Here is a 15,396-nt window from a genome sequence, read left to right as displayed (position 1 = left end):
CCCACACAGGGGTTTTGGTGGAACATTGCTGTAGCTGGGAGAGCAAATCACTGTTTTTTCTTGCTCTCCTGGGAGCTGGAATTGGCATTGATTAAACACACGCATTGCCACCTGTTGGACGATCTCAGAGTTTCTGATGAGCTCCTTGAGTACCTTGGTCCACAGTCCTGAAAATTCAGCTGCCCAGTGCTCACCAGAGTGCATCAGGTATGGTCTGCGTCCTCTCTGATGCCATGAGCGTGCTTCCACAGGAATTTTCAGCAGGACTGACATCGGCAGAAGCAGTCGTGTGCTCCCCTTCCACCTCTGCTCGCTGCTGTTGCTCTTCTTTCCATCTGCTCAGGACACGGGCGGTGGGCAAATTGAGCTGTGGGAGCGATCTGGGTTAAAAGAAGACGCTCAATGAAAGAGGTTTTGCCACATTCCTTTGACTTCAGGACCATCTCCTCCTTTGCATGAGAATAGAAATTAATTTCGTTTCAAGCTCTGAAAACCTGAAGACATGCTGAATAGATAAAATTAGTTCTATATATAGGCTGCAGCATTCCTTTGTACAACGGAACAGTTTGTTTTCATTTAAACCATGCATTCAGCACATTTAGCTTAATTTTATTTAACTACAAATTTTACATGCCGTCTTCCTACACTCTAATTGTTGTTTTTTTTATTTGCGGCATAAATCCTAAGTGCAATTAAAAAGTCGGGCTAGTCATTAAGAAACTTCATTTACCATTTTTAAGAAACTTCATTTCCCGTTTTTAACATAAAACGAGTGAACCTGCATAGTTTATTAATTTATACAAATGCCCAGCTGAGAAAGTAGGACAGCTCTCCAGTTAGCCAAAGGCCTGATTCACGGAGCAATAGCCCTTTGTTGTTCTTTTCCAGCAAAAGGCAGGAAAAAAAAGTAAAAATTCAAAGCAAGACAGTTTAAATCAATCATTTAGAAGCAAACTATTTTCTGTGTTTTGCATCAATAAATCCCACGGTCACAGGAGAAAAGGTAGGGTGGTTGAAAAAGGATTGTCGGGCAAGTTAGCGGCGGTGATCCTCAAGGTCTGGTCCTAAGACGGCTGTTAATTAATGTATTAATAAATGGAATAGGAGAAACTAATGGTATTTGGAGAGGTCATCAAAATAGGAAAAATGGGATATAGCATGAGAGGAATTAATGAGTTCAGGGCTGTTTGTGTGAAGGGAACATAGTGCAAGCTCGGATGCAATGTAGGGTTTCCTATATTGGAACTGGACCATATAGGACAGGATTTTTATAGGATAAGTGATGTACTGATGCCGTAGATACATACCAGGGTCACGTTTGTCATCAAAATTTCCACTAGGGACAATGAAATGTGAAGGCCGCTGCAGAAGGTGTTAGTGAGGTATTGTTTAAAATGTATTCTGCACTCCTTGGTCATGCAGGGGAGTGCCTGGAGTTGTACGAGGTGCAGGGGCGGGTGTCTGCTGGAAATGATCCGGAGAACAGAGCAGCTGCTTCACAACCCCCTTAGAGGAGCCGGGATGGCAAGCCAGTGACAAAAAAAGGCAGAGAAAAATGATATTCCTTCTCTATAAATACACTGCTGTAAACGCCAGGGAGGGAGAAGAGTTCTTTAAGTTAAATGACAATGCGGGCACGAGAACAAACAGCTCTGAATGTGTTAAAGCTGGAAATGAGCAGAATGCCTCAACCCAAGTGAGGCTCTTGAATAGCCTCCTAATGGGAATTGTGTAACGGGGCTAAAAACCTGATTGCTGTGAAGATGGAGCCTGATAAATGTATTAATGGCATTCTGCAATGACGATGACTTCAGCATTAAGGGACCAGGCTCGGGATTTCCGTCCCCTCTTCTGCAAATATATTTAAGGATCCTGCAGGTGAGAGAGAAAACAAAAAACATGTAGAAAGTTTTTCTTTTAAGAAACACTTGCAAAATGATTCAGCTTTGAGTTGGTTTCTCCGTTTCTAATGCACTAAGAATAGCACTGAGTGAGCTGTGGAAAGAAGAAAGCATCCTTTCTGCCCTGCAAAAACGCACAGTTGGCAACCGTTTCCCTGTTTTAGTGGTCGGTTTTGGCAGCAGGCCTGTCGTGCTTAGATAGATATATATTTATATATATATTGTCCAATTTAAATCATTTTGGTACCTTATAGTAAGTGTAGGCCTTGAAATAGATTGTGCTTAAAAAGATGACATTTATTATTATTTACCTTTGTAATGATGCTTTCTAAAAAACCTGCAGCACTTAGTGCTCACTGGAGTTTCTTATTGATCTCGCCGTTCTCTTTATTGATCCCCATTTCCCCCCTTTACCAATAATTCCCCAGATTTCTCGCCGCTTTGCTAAAATCCCAATAAATAAGATCAAAATGCCTTTCTGGCCAAAGAGCCCCGTTATTTTATCGAAGGCGAGGAGGTTCCCAGCCACTTCTAGGCTTACAAAGATTTCTAAATTGTAGCTGGGGTGTTGTGCAGACCTGGTTGAAATGCTGCTGTCCTGTGCTGCCGTGGTGCAGCTCATTTATTAAGGGTTGGGGCTTGAGCGTGGCTCTCCCTAATCTCCTGCGTGTTCTCCTGGCATCCCCATGTGTGCTTTTTATTCGCCTCTTCCATTCAGGATGTAAATGGGAGATGGGTTTTGTTCTTTGGTTTCAAGGCCTGGTTGGAGCCTTTCAGCCATGCAGCTTGGTCAGCTTCATCAAACCAGTTAATTACCTCGGCTTCCCTTTGTGGAACCCAAAACCTCGCAGACCCGCTTTGATTTTGCTTAATCCGAACCAATTTGTGGGAAGGAGGCTTGAATTGAGTGATCACAAGCAGCTCTTATTATCACAGCCTCACTATTTGCCAGAAGGCCGCGGCAGCATCACCTCCTGTTTGTTCAGCGCCTATTTTGTGGGGAAATCTGGCAGCTCTTCCATCCAGGGCTCGCAGGGCCCCGCTGTTAGTATTTGTTCTTCCTTCTATATCTGGAATTTAAGGCTCTCTTATCAACCAGTTCCTAGGAGAATTTCCTTCTCGTTGTTTTAAAAGGCTCTCTGCACACAGCCAAACCTGACGGTGGGGTCTCCAGCGGACCTCTAACCCAGCAGACAGCCTTTTCCAGCCTTTTCCCCCAGTGACTTTAATCCGGACTGATTGTTTCATGCGTGCTATCGCTTTGGATTTCCTGCAATTGCAGATGATTCACTCAGCTGCAGAGCATTGTCCCAAAAGATTATTGAAGCAGAGTTTTGGGATCGCACATTTCAGGGTGCACACTCGAGTCTGGCTTTGCTTCGGGGTCTTGAGGTGTTTTTCACCATGTGGATGCACTTAGCAGCCTTCTTTACCATGTTCTGACTATAATTTCTAACAGATCTTTTTCTCACGGTGATGTAGGAAGTATTATCTCCAGTTTCCACTGTGGCAGCTGAACCCGGGGACAAACGAAGCAGCTGGCTTAAGCGGAGTCTGGGCTCCCGGAGCTTTCTGCCTCTTGAAATCCTCTGGGCAATCTGGCAGCTTGTCAAAGCCCCTCAAATCGTGCGGGCTCGAGGGTGAGCTGAAGTGCTGGAAACTCATGGCCTCGAGTCTGGTTGTCTGGTGGAACGGAGCACGCGCTCAAAATGATGCTTTTGTACTCCACCGAGGAGGGGCTGAGCGGCTTGTTGTGCAGTCGCTTTTAATTTGAGTTTAAATACTGCTGAATGCTTAATTAAAAAAGTGCTTTTGGTAGACAAGGGCGTAACGCACAAGCTCCGCTGCAGCTACAGCGTGTAGGTGGTTAGGGATTCTGCTAGATACAAATGAAACGATTGCTTCTTGTTAAGTCCCGTTTAAATATAGTTCAAATTACGGAATATTTAGTAGAAGAGAATAAGCCGTGGCTTGCCAGCTTTTTCATACCCGTAGTTAACCAGATGCCTTCTGTATTTATAACCTCGCCATCTGTTCCAGGGTGGAGTTTGGGGGTAGTCTAGGTATTTGGATGTGTCTTCTTTCTTGGGTGTCTCGGGAAAACTTCAAAGCATCTGTTGTGAGATGAAGGGAAGCACGGTTAGCTGTGGTGGTTAAGGAATTCACGGGAATTCTGCAGAAATGAGGCAGAGTCCTTGGCACAGCAGGGCTCAGGCGGTGGAGGAGCCTTGACCAAGGAGGCAGCGCTGGGATCGTGTCACAGTCGTAGCTGAGATCCAGCAAGGTCTTTGCTTGGCTGTCACCCGACCGGGTTGCTGCTTCCTGCTTCGAAGCCCATCTTTATTAATAATCACTGAAATCTCCAGGAGCATTGTGATATGAACATCTCTTAACGTGCTTTTTCAAAATTTCTGTAGATAAATTTTATTTAGATACATCTTAGATATTTTATTTTTTTTGATTCTGGGTGACTCATCTATTTCTTTTGGATTGATAGAGCTAAGTCTAGATAAAAAGAGAAACAAGCACGGCATTCAGGCAAATTTTCTCTCCCTGCTGCACATCCCACAAGGGCCGAGGTGCAGATGGGAGAGGAACAACCCTTTGCAGGACAGGTAAAGGAGCTCAGCAGGTTATTTAGTCTTGGAGTTTAGTACAAATTTAGTCTAGGAGTTATTCAGTATAAAAAACTCTTGTGCCGTGAACCCACCTATGTATTGGCTTGCGTGGAGCAGCTCTCTGTTCTCTGGGTGCCACCATCAAACAACTGGCTGGTAATTCACCTGGCTGGGCTTGATTCACACTCTCTGACTCAGTCGTGACTCCGTATGACTCAAAGCATTTCATTTTTTCAGATAGCCATAAAAAAAGGCAAGGGAAATCAGGTCCACAAAATTGCTATGGAATTGCTGTGAGTGGTTATGGGCACGTGAGGCAGGAAGACAACACCCTCAGCCTTCACCCTCACACACCATCGAGCTCCACCACAGCCTGGAGGGACTCATCGTGTGGAATTTGGTTTGCCAGTAGGTTTGGGGATGGGCAAACCCACATTTTGGTCAATAAACTACTTGTGAGAAATACTCACCCAGTGCTAGTAACAGCTTTCCGTCGCTAATGATCTGGGCCACGCTGGGGGAGGAGGGAAGGCTGCATGTCTCATTACCCATCCTCTGAGCCATCTGGGCTCTCACGGTTTGTTTGTAACCAGCGTCCTAATCTCTCCTAACTTCATTGTTGCCGAAATGTGAAAATTGCCCTTTTAGGCCTCGTGGTTCTCGTGAAGCTAAGAACACAGCGTGGTTATGTATGGGTTTCCAAACAAAGCATAATGCAGTCATTTAGTGAATTTATCCAGTGTTTGCTCTTAATAAAATGTGTGGCAGTGCAACTTGGCATACTGAGTGTGATATTACACCCTAAAACAAAACCTTCTACCCCATTTCTCGCCTCAATTTTTCTTTCCTTCAAATAGTTATGTAAAACGGGCCTTTATTAACAAGGTCACGGACATTTCTTTTCCTCACACCTTTTTACTACCCAGCAGTGTCCTCTAGCACCCCAGCATCTTGCTGAAAGCTTTCCCTGCTTTTATAGACTTAACTTTCCCCTTCCCTCATGATCTGCTTTCCCTGTGCAGGATGCTGAGGGTTTATTGTCCTTGCTCTTTGGTTTCCAGCTGGAGCTGTGCTGGGTCCAAGCCTGCGTTAGTATTTGGGAGGAAAAAGTCTTTGCACTTCATGTCCGTGTGTCCATTCTTATGCTAATTGTTCCTTTTCCACTATTATTGATTACTATTCCAGTGTTATTCCGGTTATTGCTTAGTTTCCATACATCCTCTAGCCCTTTGCTTTATGCCCAGCAGTAGGGTGTGTTGTTGAAGTACTTCTTGTGCCCATGGGGTGTTCAGTGTGCTTTATTTAAGCGTTGCCTACCCCAAAATGCAGCTACTTAGGCTGCAAAGCCTGGCAGCTGCTCCAGCAGCATGAGCAGGACCAGGCCACTACTTTCAGGACATAAAGTAAGGGAAAAAAAAATCCATATCCACTAAAAACTGCAGGGAGATTGTAAATCATCAGAATGGGACTAACTAATCTGGAGTTTGGCCAATATTCCAGATTAACATTTCCTCTCGTGTGAAGCATGCCGTGGGTTATCTGATGGACAAAAGGGGACAGAAGCTCAGCAGGCTTGAAAATTTAGGTTTGGTGTGTAGGTGTAGCTGTTGCATAGGGGCTGAGAGATGTTTCTTATACCTCCAGCACCCTGGGGGCTAACAGGAGACTGAATCCTGTGAAATCTGATGGGAATGTCTGAGGTGAAGAGTACAGCCTAAATCCACAAAACGCGTGAAATCCACAGATGGTCAGGCTTTGGGGCTGTCTCCTGTGGAAGGGAGGAGAAAGAAGTTTATAAAAAGATTTACCAAAAGGCCCATAAGTAGGGAAAAGATGAAAGTTCAGGGTCCTCCCCTCCGACTGTTGTTCTCTTGAGGATCAACGGATGTTTTTCTGAGGTTTATTCCAGGCCATGGAAGCGTGCCACGGACCCGTGTGTTGGCTGGCTCTGAAACTCCTTAATACCTGCTTGAAACGACTCGATTGTAATTTATAGCACAGAGGGAACATCGGTGTGTTGGATGTGAGAACCACGAGTGGGATGAGAGGGAATTTGGTAAAGGGAAAGAGGTCAAATGGGGACTATTCAGATAGAGAAAAGGAGGCCACAAAGGAGTGGTGGCATCCACTGCATTACATTGCAGCTGCCAGCTGTAGAGCTACTTAAAAGGTAACACAAGGGAGATTCCCAGCAATGAAATCATACACAGGTGTCTAAATAAGTTGTTCTGTGAGCAGAGGGACTAATGAAGCTGTTTTTCCTTAGATTTTGGCTTTTGTCTTCAGCCTCTGACGGCCAGCATTTCTTCCCTCTCCTGGGGTGCGTGCCAGCACAGACCCTCACCGCATTTCCTCTGCTAGGAAAGGAGTCATGCAACTTATATTTGTTTAAATTTTTATTCATCGCAGCTTACAGACTGCCCATTCGGATCCATTTCCGAGGTAACACCTTATGTGTGCTCTTGGATACGGCGTATGAGCAGGCTGTAAGAAAACAAAAGCCCTGATAGCAGAAAGGGTGGGAAATGAGGATGTTTGAACACGATAATACTTCTGTTGGGATATGCGTAAGGCAGCTGAGGAGTTTTGGCTCGATGGGAGGGAAACAGAAAACTCCTCTTTTATACTGAGCTCCTGTTGCCTTGGAATAAGAAGGGGTTAGTACATGGAGAAGGGGTTTAAATCTGAAGCTGCCTACATCGATGTAATGTGCAGCAGCCTTGAGGCTGCTTTGCAAGAAGGATTTGCCGTGCTGGCTGCTGTTCCTGAGAGCTTGTTTCCTTTTGGGAGCTGGGATAAGAATTAGTCTCTCGCCTTGTGTCCTGACATGGCTGTGTCCAGCAATTTGGGTGATAACCTTGCCTTTATACTGGGCAATGCCTTAATCATCCATCTTCTTTTTCCTGGAATATATAAAATATTGTTTGTGAGATCCTTTCAACGTGCACTACCTATGCCCGCCCTTCTGTTTGTTGAAATTTCCTTTTGTATTCTTTAACAACAGGTAGACCTGCTCTCCCCCTCACCCCCCACTGTTTTTTCATCTTGGTAGAAAAGTTAGTTTCTTTACACGTGTGTTAAATGACTGTTAAAAAGTGCAGAGCAGTGGAAAAGTGGTTCCTTGCAGCTTTCAAGTGCTCATGTTTTATTAAAGCTGAGATTCCTGGAGACACACTACAGTTGCCACCCTACGCGCTCCTATGGAGATAAAAACCTTGTTTTTTCTGTCACGTTCTTTAGTCCCCCAAAAGTTGTCAGTTTGGGTGCTTTGGGGGGAGACATGATTCCAATAGATAGGGTTGCCTCTCAAGGGGCCCTAATATAAGTGCAGAATTAAAGTGCATAAAATAATAAAAAGTACTGAAGCTCAGTTTGGCTTGGTTTTCTTGTAAAATGATAACTGGCACCATCACTTGCCTTTTTTCTTCCCTTTATTTCCTCACTGTTTTTTTATATATATATTTTTCTAATTCTTTTGCTTCAGTCACCATCTTTGGGTATGTTTGGTACTTGTCAGCCTACATTTTACATAGCTGCTGTTACTTCACAGCATTAATGCTTCTGTCAGTGTAAATGCTGTTTAGTCAGAAAAGAAAGGTTAAAACCACGAATGACGTTTTACACCACTACAGTCTTTAAACCTCTTTTGTCCAGATTGAGTCATAATCTGCGATATTAATACAAACTGTCCAGATTGGACCTTGATGTAATGAAGTAATGATGTAATGAAGTGAAATGGGTGGTGATGGTGTAGTACCAGTAAGCAGGGTGTGCAATCACTTTTACGTCTCTGTATCAGCATCCCAGCATATACGTATTTTCATGGTCCTTTTTACCAGAAACCATCAGAATATCTCTCCAGGGGGTTGATGGCAACCTTTGCAGTCCCAGCAGAGGTTTGACCACAGAGCTGAGGGGTGACTGAGCTCCATGGCTGCACCTTCTGCCTCATAGGGGTGCTGGGGCACAACTGGTGGCTACTGGGGCACAACTGGTGACTACTGGGGTACAATGGGTGGCTGCTGGAGCATGATGGTGGCTCCTGGTGCACAGCTGGTGGCTACTTGGGTAAAATGTGTGGCTACTGGGGCTCAACTGGGGGCTTGTGGGGTACAATGGGGGGCAACTGGGGCTCAACTGGGGGCTACTTGGGTACAATGGGGGGCTACTGGGACACAGGTGGTAGCTGTACTGGGATACAATGGGTAGCTGCTGGGGCACTACTGGGGGCTGCTAGGGCATGATTGGGGGCTACTGGGGCACAACTGGAGGTTTTTGGGACACAACTGGTGCCTACTGGGGTACAATGGGTAGCTGCCGGGGCAAAACTGGGGGCTGCTGAGGCATGATGGTGGCTACTTGGGTACAATGGGTGGCTACTGGGGCACAACTCGTGACAACTGGGGTACAATGGGTAGCTGCTGATGCAAAACTGGGGGCTGCTGAGGCATGATTGGTGGCTACTGGGGCACAGTTGGGGGTTACCAGAGCAGAACTGGGAGTTGCTGGGGCACAACTGGTGGCTATTGGGGCACAGCTGGTGGCTACTTGGGTGCAATGGGTGGCTACTGGGGCAAAACTGGAGGCTGCTGGAGAATGATTGGGGGCTGCTGGGGCATGTTTGGGGACTGCTGGCACACAACTGGTGGCTACTGGAGTACAATGGGTAGCTGCTGGGGCACAGCTGGTGGCTACTTGGGTACAACGGGTGGCTACTGGGGCACAAATGTGGGTTACCAGGGCACAACTGGGTGTTACTGGAGCACAACTTTGAACTACTGGGGCACAACTGGGATAACTGGGGCTTAACTGGGACCGAGCCAGTCGCTGACAGGACCCGGCTCGCTGACGGGACCCCGTCCCCTCACGGCGTCCCCTCGCGCCCACCTTTAGGCGGGAAAAGCGGGAGTGCACAGCGCGCATGCGCAGCGGCCGGCGCCCACCTCGGGGCAGGAGGGGGAGGCGCCGCCCCGCCCCCATCCACCATTTAAAGGGCCAGCGCTCCGCCTCGGCCGGCCGCCCCGCTCGGCGCCGGCAGCGGGCGGCTGTGGAGCAAGCGGGAGCCCTCCGGCCTCGGGCACTTCGCCTCGTGACGGAGCAGAGCTGGGACGCTTCGGCAATTCTCGGTAGTTTCCGTAGCGGCTCCCCTCCCCTTTTCCTTCGCGTTCCTCGCTCCCCTAAAGCCCTTCGGCAAGTTCCGTCAGCGCTTCGGCTCTTTCCGCCCGCCCTTCGGCTCCGCTCGTGAAGTTCCGCCGCCGCTTCGGCAACTTCCGCCGGTCCGGTCGGAAATGGCCGAAGACGTGAGGGAGCCGGCGGTCTAAAGGGGGAGAAGCCCGGCCGGCTGCTCGGAACGAACCAACTGCGCGCCGGCGGCGGGGGGGGCCGGGGGGGGAGCAGGGCAGGGCAAAGCGGGGGTAAAGCGAGGCAGGGGCCGCGGCTCCCCCCCCCACCCCCGCCGGTCCCGAGGTTCCGCCGGGAGGGCGCCGAGAGGTAGGCTGGACCGTACCACGGACCGGGGAGCGGGGGGGTGCCGAGCCCCCCCTCCATGGCGGGGCAGGGTGTGTGAGGGGAGTGGTACAGTCCGGGGGCACGGTCCCTCAGGGCTTTATTTTTTTTGGGGGGGGGGGGGGGGGTATCCTTGTGGTGTTTTTTTAATTATTTCTACGTTTTATTTCTCCAGCTGTTCTCCCCTAAAACGTAGGGGTCTCTCCCTAATAAAATTTCCTCTCAAATAGTGGAATTAAACAAAATTAGTAGAATTAAACTGTGTTAACGCGTTATCGCTGCCTGCCACCCAGTTGTGCTGGTCCCTGAGGAAACAGTTTTGCCTGAAGGGGCCAGAAATGGTTAAATTTGTATTAAAGGTTCACTAAAACACCGTGTCCTTCAGAGGGGTGCTGCCCCGCTGCCACCCTGTCAAAATTCGGGCTCCTGTTGCTTCTGCCCTCTGGTAGCTCGTGTGGCCTCATCGCCTCGTTTGGCTTTAAAACTGCTGCTTTCTGTGCTGTGAGGCTTATTTAATCAGTAAAAACAGAGATTAAATAAGTCTGTTTCCCGAAGCGGGTGTCACATGCAGGCGGCTCTCTGTTTTCGGGGGGGAGAAATCTGTGTGTGTGGGGTGCCAGCGCCTATCACAGGCATCGCAGGCGTGTTTTGATCGGCGTTTGTCATGTATCTGAGGTAAAGTGTCACATGGAACGTGTTTTGTGCCTTGTCACGCCTCATCAAGCGATGAATAATCCTAAATCCTCCTTCTATCAGTCACAAATGGACTTCAGGCTGGTTACGTGGTGGTGGGAAACGTGTTTTCCCCTCACAAATCCCCTACCCTCAGTGAAGGCTCCTGGTGTTACGTGTGGCGCTACCCACGTTCAGTTACGACTTTGTGATATCTTTTATTTTCAGCTTTTTCTTTCCAGAAATCAGGCTTTACATGGGTTCAGTGTTAAGAGATCCCTGAGCAGGGCTAATTGCCTTCATTTGAGCCCGGTACGGCCAAATTCCTCTGGCAGCTCAGCCGTGGCACGGACAGCCCCCGAACTCCTCGCAGCTTTTTTTCTTTTTTTTTTTTTTTTGCAAAAGGGAAGGGCCAAAATAGTTTCCTGAAGTTCCCTGATTTTGCAAGCGGGGACTGTTAGTTAGCTCTCGTGTTTGTTTGCACGTGAGGACGGCTTTTGGCAGTTGTCAAATCGGAGCAAAAGCAGCAGAAAACAGAACAGAAGAAAAACATGCTTATTTAACCGCTGTCGTTTAGGCTGTTTCTCAAGGATAAACTGCAAAATTGGAAGGCTGTTTATGTGCTGCTGAGGTGGGATGGGAAGGATCGTCTTCCTCACGGGTCTCTGGGACTGTTCAGACAAGGATTTAAATGGTGCTGGTGCCTTCCCAGGGCTTGCTTGCACACAGGGAGCCAGACACCATCTTGAGTCTGTTTTCCATGACTATTAAGTTTTGAAATCCCATGATAATGTTAAATTGTTTAGAGTTTGTCTCATCTGGCTGTGTATTTGTGCTTTTTTCCCCCCTCTCACACCCTGTGCTGCCTGATTTTCCTCCTTGCTGTTTGACTGCTGTCCCCCATCCCAGCTGCCTTGCCTGGTTTCCTTCTCCTTCCCACAATCATTTCACTGGGCTTCAACCCAGGTGATTTTTTTTCCTCTTACTTCAACGAATTAATTCTAACCCAGATTGGGATCCTTATGTCCTAACCACCTAGCAAGCAAAATACGTGCGGTTTTTATGTTTCCTTGAGAAAAACACAAGTGATATTCACATGCATGCTTAAGGATATGACAATTTAGGATAGGTAGGCATCTCTCTGCTAGTATTCATGTGGGATTTGGGGGATGCAGCTGGGATATCCAGCTGGCTCCTACAACCCATGCTGATGCTGAGGCTGGCCTGAGTATGCCTGCAGAGCTGTGCTTGCAATTTAGATGTATCCTCAAAAGCAAAGCCACGTTTTTTCTCCTTGGAGAAGGCTTTAAAGCCCTGTTTACTGGTGATTGCTGTGCTTGGGTCGGCTCCTGCAGCCTAGATGTCTGATCCTCGGATGCAAATCAGGTGGATGTTGCCTGAGAAGAGGTGCAAAGGCAGTTTGAAGTTTTGGGGCTTGGTAGGAAGGACGAGGACAGGAGAATACAAAGCTCCGTGGCTCACAGCTCATAAATCCCTGCGTTGCCCGGGTTGCTGGCTAACCAGGTAAATTGATGCCAGTACACAGCAGCTGCAGGCCCGGTTTTGAAGAGCAAATTGAACTCCCATTTTTTTTCTTAAATCATCACTATTAGTTAATTGCTGCCTGCTACCAGCAAGAGCAGTTTTAGAGGTCTGACTAATCTGTCACAAACGGTTTTTGAAAGGACATTTCGTAGCTTGACTTGCTGGACAATCCCTACAAGATCATTCTAACTATAAAATTCCGATATCTTTCTATTTATTTATTTATTTATTTATAGATAAAGTGCGTAGGTGTGCTGTGCTCCCTCTTCTGGCATTTGCCCCCCCGCCTCCTGGTGACTGGCTCTTGGTTTCTCAAGGCTGTGTTGATCTCTGCAGTGAAACTGTGAAATGACCTTTCTCTTGTTGATGAAATCGATTGAAATACAGAGATTTGAGACTCGTAAATCAAGAAAATTAAAGTTTTTTTGCCCCTTTGGGGGAGGGAACCCTAAGACTCCCACTGGGGACTACAGATTATCTGTTGGTTTGGTGTAAAAGTTCCCTGGCTAACTTGTAAAGTGCTTTTAATTCGTCTCAGGACTTCTGCCCAGCCTACCAGTTTCTTTAAATGTTGCGTGGAGTCGGGTGTGGATGTTTTTTTTTTCTGTATTCCCTGCTCTTCCTTCCTCTTCGGTGAGTTTTGACGCATTCAGAAGCTGGCTGTCATTCTTCTACAGATGCAAACGACAGCAGAACACGGGATTAACCCGTGAACGTGGGAAACCCTCTTAGGTTTCTTCTGCCAGAAAAAGCTAAATAACATTTCCTGCTGTATGGGTAACTCTTCCTTTTCCTTCTGCAGAGTTTCCAGCTGGTTAGCCTTGTTACGTGAAGTGATTCAAAACAATTCCAGGTATTTTCCTGGCAGCGCAGGTAGCCCGCGGATTGATCCCGCTCTTGGTAAGGGTGCTGCTGTGCTCACGAGCTCGTTGTGCCACCAGGCTCTGCAGGCTGAGCTCTGTGTCAGCCCCGTGGTGCTGCACGAAGGGATTGTGGAGCTATGTGTGTCATCTCTGAACTCCTTTGAAAGTGAATTCGATTTATTTGAACGCCGAAATGTCAGCGAGCAGGGAATAAGTTGTTCCATGCATCCGTTGCCTTCCTTAGGGGATGTTTTATGACAGGTCGAGCACTTTCGAAGTCCAGGCAAATAGATAATGGGTTTGTCTGGCAACTTGGTGTGGAAATGGGGTCCTTTTCTTCTATTAAGGCAATTAAAACCATCAGCACTCTCCGCTACGTACGTGATCCTATCAGCACGTCTCGGTTCTCCGCTGTGAAGGTGTGCTTGGCTTTTCCCTGTCCTCGAGTGCCTCGGGATGAAATCTGCACGCGTCTTTTTGGCGTTTCTATTCTGGGCAGGAGGAAATCACATCCCAGCTCTGCTCCGTGGGCACGCGGTGGGATCGTGTTGGCGGCGAGCGGAGCCTGCGCGGCGCGGGGCTGCTGCCTGGGAAAGGTTGGCATGGGGAGGGCTGGAGCTTGTGACGAGAGGAGCTGCCAAGCGAGCGGGGGAGCCTCGGAGCCGAAAGCGGAGCCGAAATTCGCAGAGCGGTGGCGTGAGCTGCTCCCTGCATTTCTCTGAAGGGCTCGGGGGAAGTCTAAGCAGAGCTGGCTCGCACTCAATAAGGAAACTTGCAAGGTTCTGCACGTCAAGAGGCCGAAATCCTGTGCTATCAGCCAAGTAATAACATCAAAGCCACGATGTGTAAGCAGCAGGTGGGCAGGAGACAGGGCAATGTAATCCTTTTCTTCCTCATTTAGAGGGAAGCTGCCGGCCGGAGATAACATGAAGGACAGGCGCCCACCGCCTCCCAGAAATGCGCCGAGCATCTAATAACGTAAGGCAGCCAACAGCTAACACTGTCCTCAGATTATTCGTAAAGATAGCAGTCCCACAGCAGAAGGTTTATAAAAAAAAAAAACAGCACAAAGCTTTAAAAAAACAACCCCAAACCGACCATGCGTTGTTTTGGTAAGATATTCCTTTCCTTAGGCGTCTCTCCTGGGAAGAGCTCGGTAAATGAATCCGCCGCACCTTGATTTTCATCTGGGGCTTGAGGAGGAGCCAGCGATGGGCAAAGCAGCCCAGAGATGGCTCTGTTGGGAGGCTGCCACTAATTACCGTGGCGTCGGGCAATTAGCTGGTGTTCAGCGAGTTCTCCAACGAAAACAAGGATGCGGAGGAAGGGAGGAGCTGTCCCTGTGATGGTCTTGAGAGGAAGAATTGAAGCTCCACGTGGTGGATTTTTTGCTGCTCTTACAAGGAGTGGGACACGGCGCCGTGCTGGTGGAGCAGCTGGGATTTAAGGCACCCCAGGAGCTTGGCTATTTATTTTTTTTCCACCTCCTGCCCGTGCAACAGGTCCCTGCTTCGTGGGAAACCCCCGAATCGGTACCCTCAGCCACGTGGTGTTGCTGTGAATCTCCGAGCTGGTAACAAAACCCAAGATTTAATGCTAATAGGGATAAAAAGGTTGCAAACTCCTGCCTTTGCTTCCTCACACTTGCCCCCAGGGTCTGCCGGCTTTGTTTTTGCTCCGTGGCAGTGATGAATAAATAGCACCAGGGCTCCTGAAGGCGTCTCAGGGGTGCAGTTAGTTAGGAGCTGGAGCTGGCAGGTAGCTCAGGGCTTTGTACACGAGCTGATTTTTCTCCTTCAGGAACCAGACTGCTCTCCCTCCCCAAATATATTTAAAAAAATACGAGGGCGATCTTGATTAGAAAGGCCGAGCCACGCAATTAACTTCTTCCTTGACGAAGGAGCTGTCAGGGAAATGTTTTTACATCGTTTGTGTTCCTGAGCTCACTTTCGGGGTGGAGTTACTCCTGCAGCAAGGCCCAGAGCATCTTTGGGAGCCGTTTCCTAATCCAAACTGCTCCTGTTCTTTCTCTGTTTTCTTTTTCTTTCCTCTTTTAGGCCCGGGGGGAGGTTGCTGGGCACCCTTCCCTGCCTTTTCTCCCCGTCAGCTTGCTGTCTCCATTACCCTGCTGCAGGATATTCCTGTCTCCAGCCTAACCAGGCTCTCCGAAGACCTGAGATGCGAGCGCTGGCGGTTCCAGAGGAGGAGACCGCTCGTTTGGGAGGATTTCTGTATTTTTGACGTCCGATGAGCTGAGTTTTGCTGCCCCGAGGCCGTGCGGGATGGCTGCCT

At 48.2% G+C, this 15,396-nt stretch overlaps 1 protein-coding gene across 3 annotated transcripts in view; it reads left to right on the top strand.

Moving 5' to 3' along the window:
- Positions 1-15,396, top strand: part of EXTL3 (exostosin like glycosyltransferase 3) — a 109,736-nt gene that overhangs the window by 8,698 nt on the left and 85,642 nt on the right. Inside the window, exon 1 of one of the 3 annotated variants that reach the window (XM_084513309.1) lies at positions 9,533-9,645. The exons of 1 other annotated variant lie outside the window; for it this stretch is intronic. The gene's annotated coding sequence lies outside the window, so the exon portion shown is untranslated. Of the gene's footprint in view, positions 1-9,532; positions 9,646-9,698; positions 10,010-15,396 lie in introns of those variants that run through there. One more of the 3 variants, XM_084513308.1, reaches the window with a different exon arrangement.

Source organism: Aythya ferina (assembly GCF_964211825.1).
Source record: "Aythya ferina genome assembly, chromosome: 3".
Classification (NCBI taxonomy): domain Eukaryota; kingdom Metazoa; phylum Chordata; class Aves; order Anseriformes; family Anatidae; genus Aythya; species Aythya ferina.
Note: the sequence above shows the minus strand (reverse complement) of the source record. Positions and strands in the feature narration are given on the sequence as shown.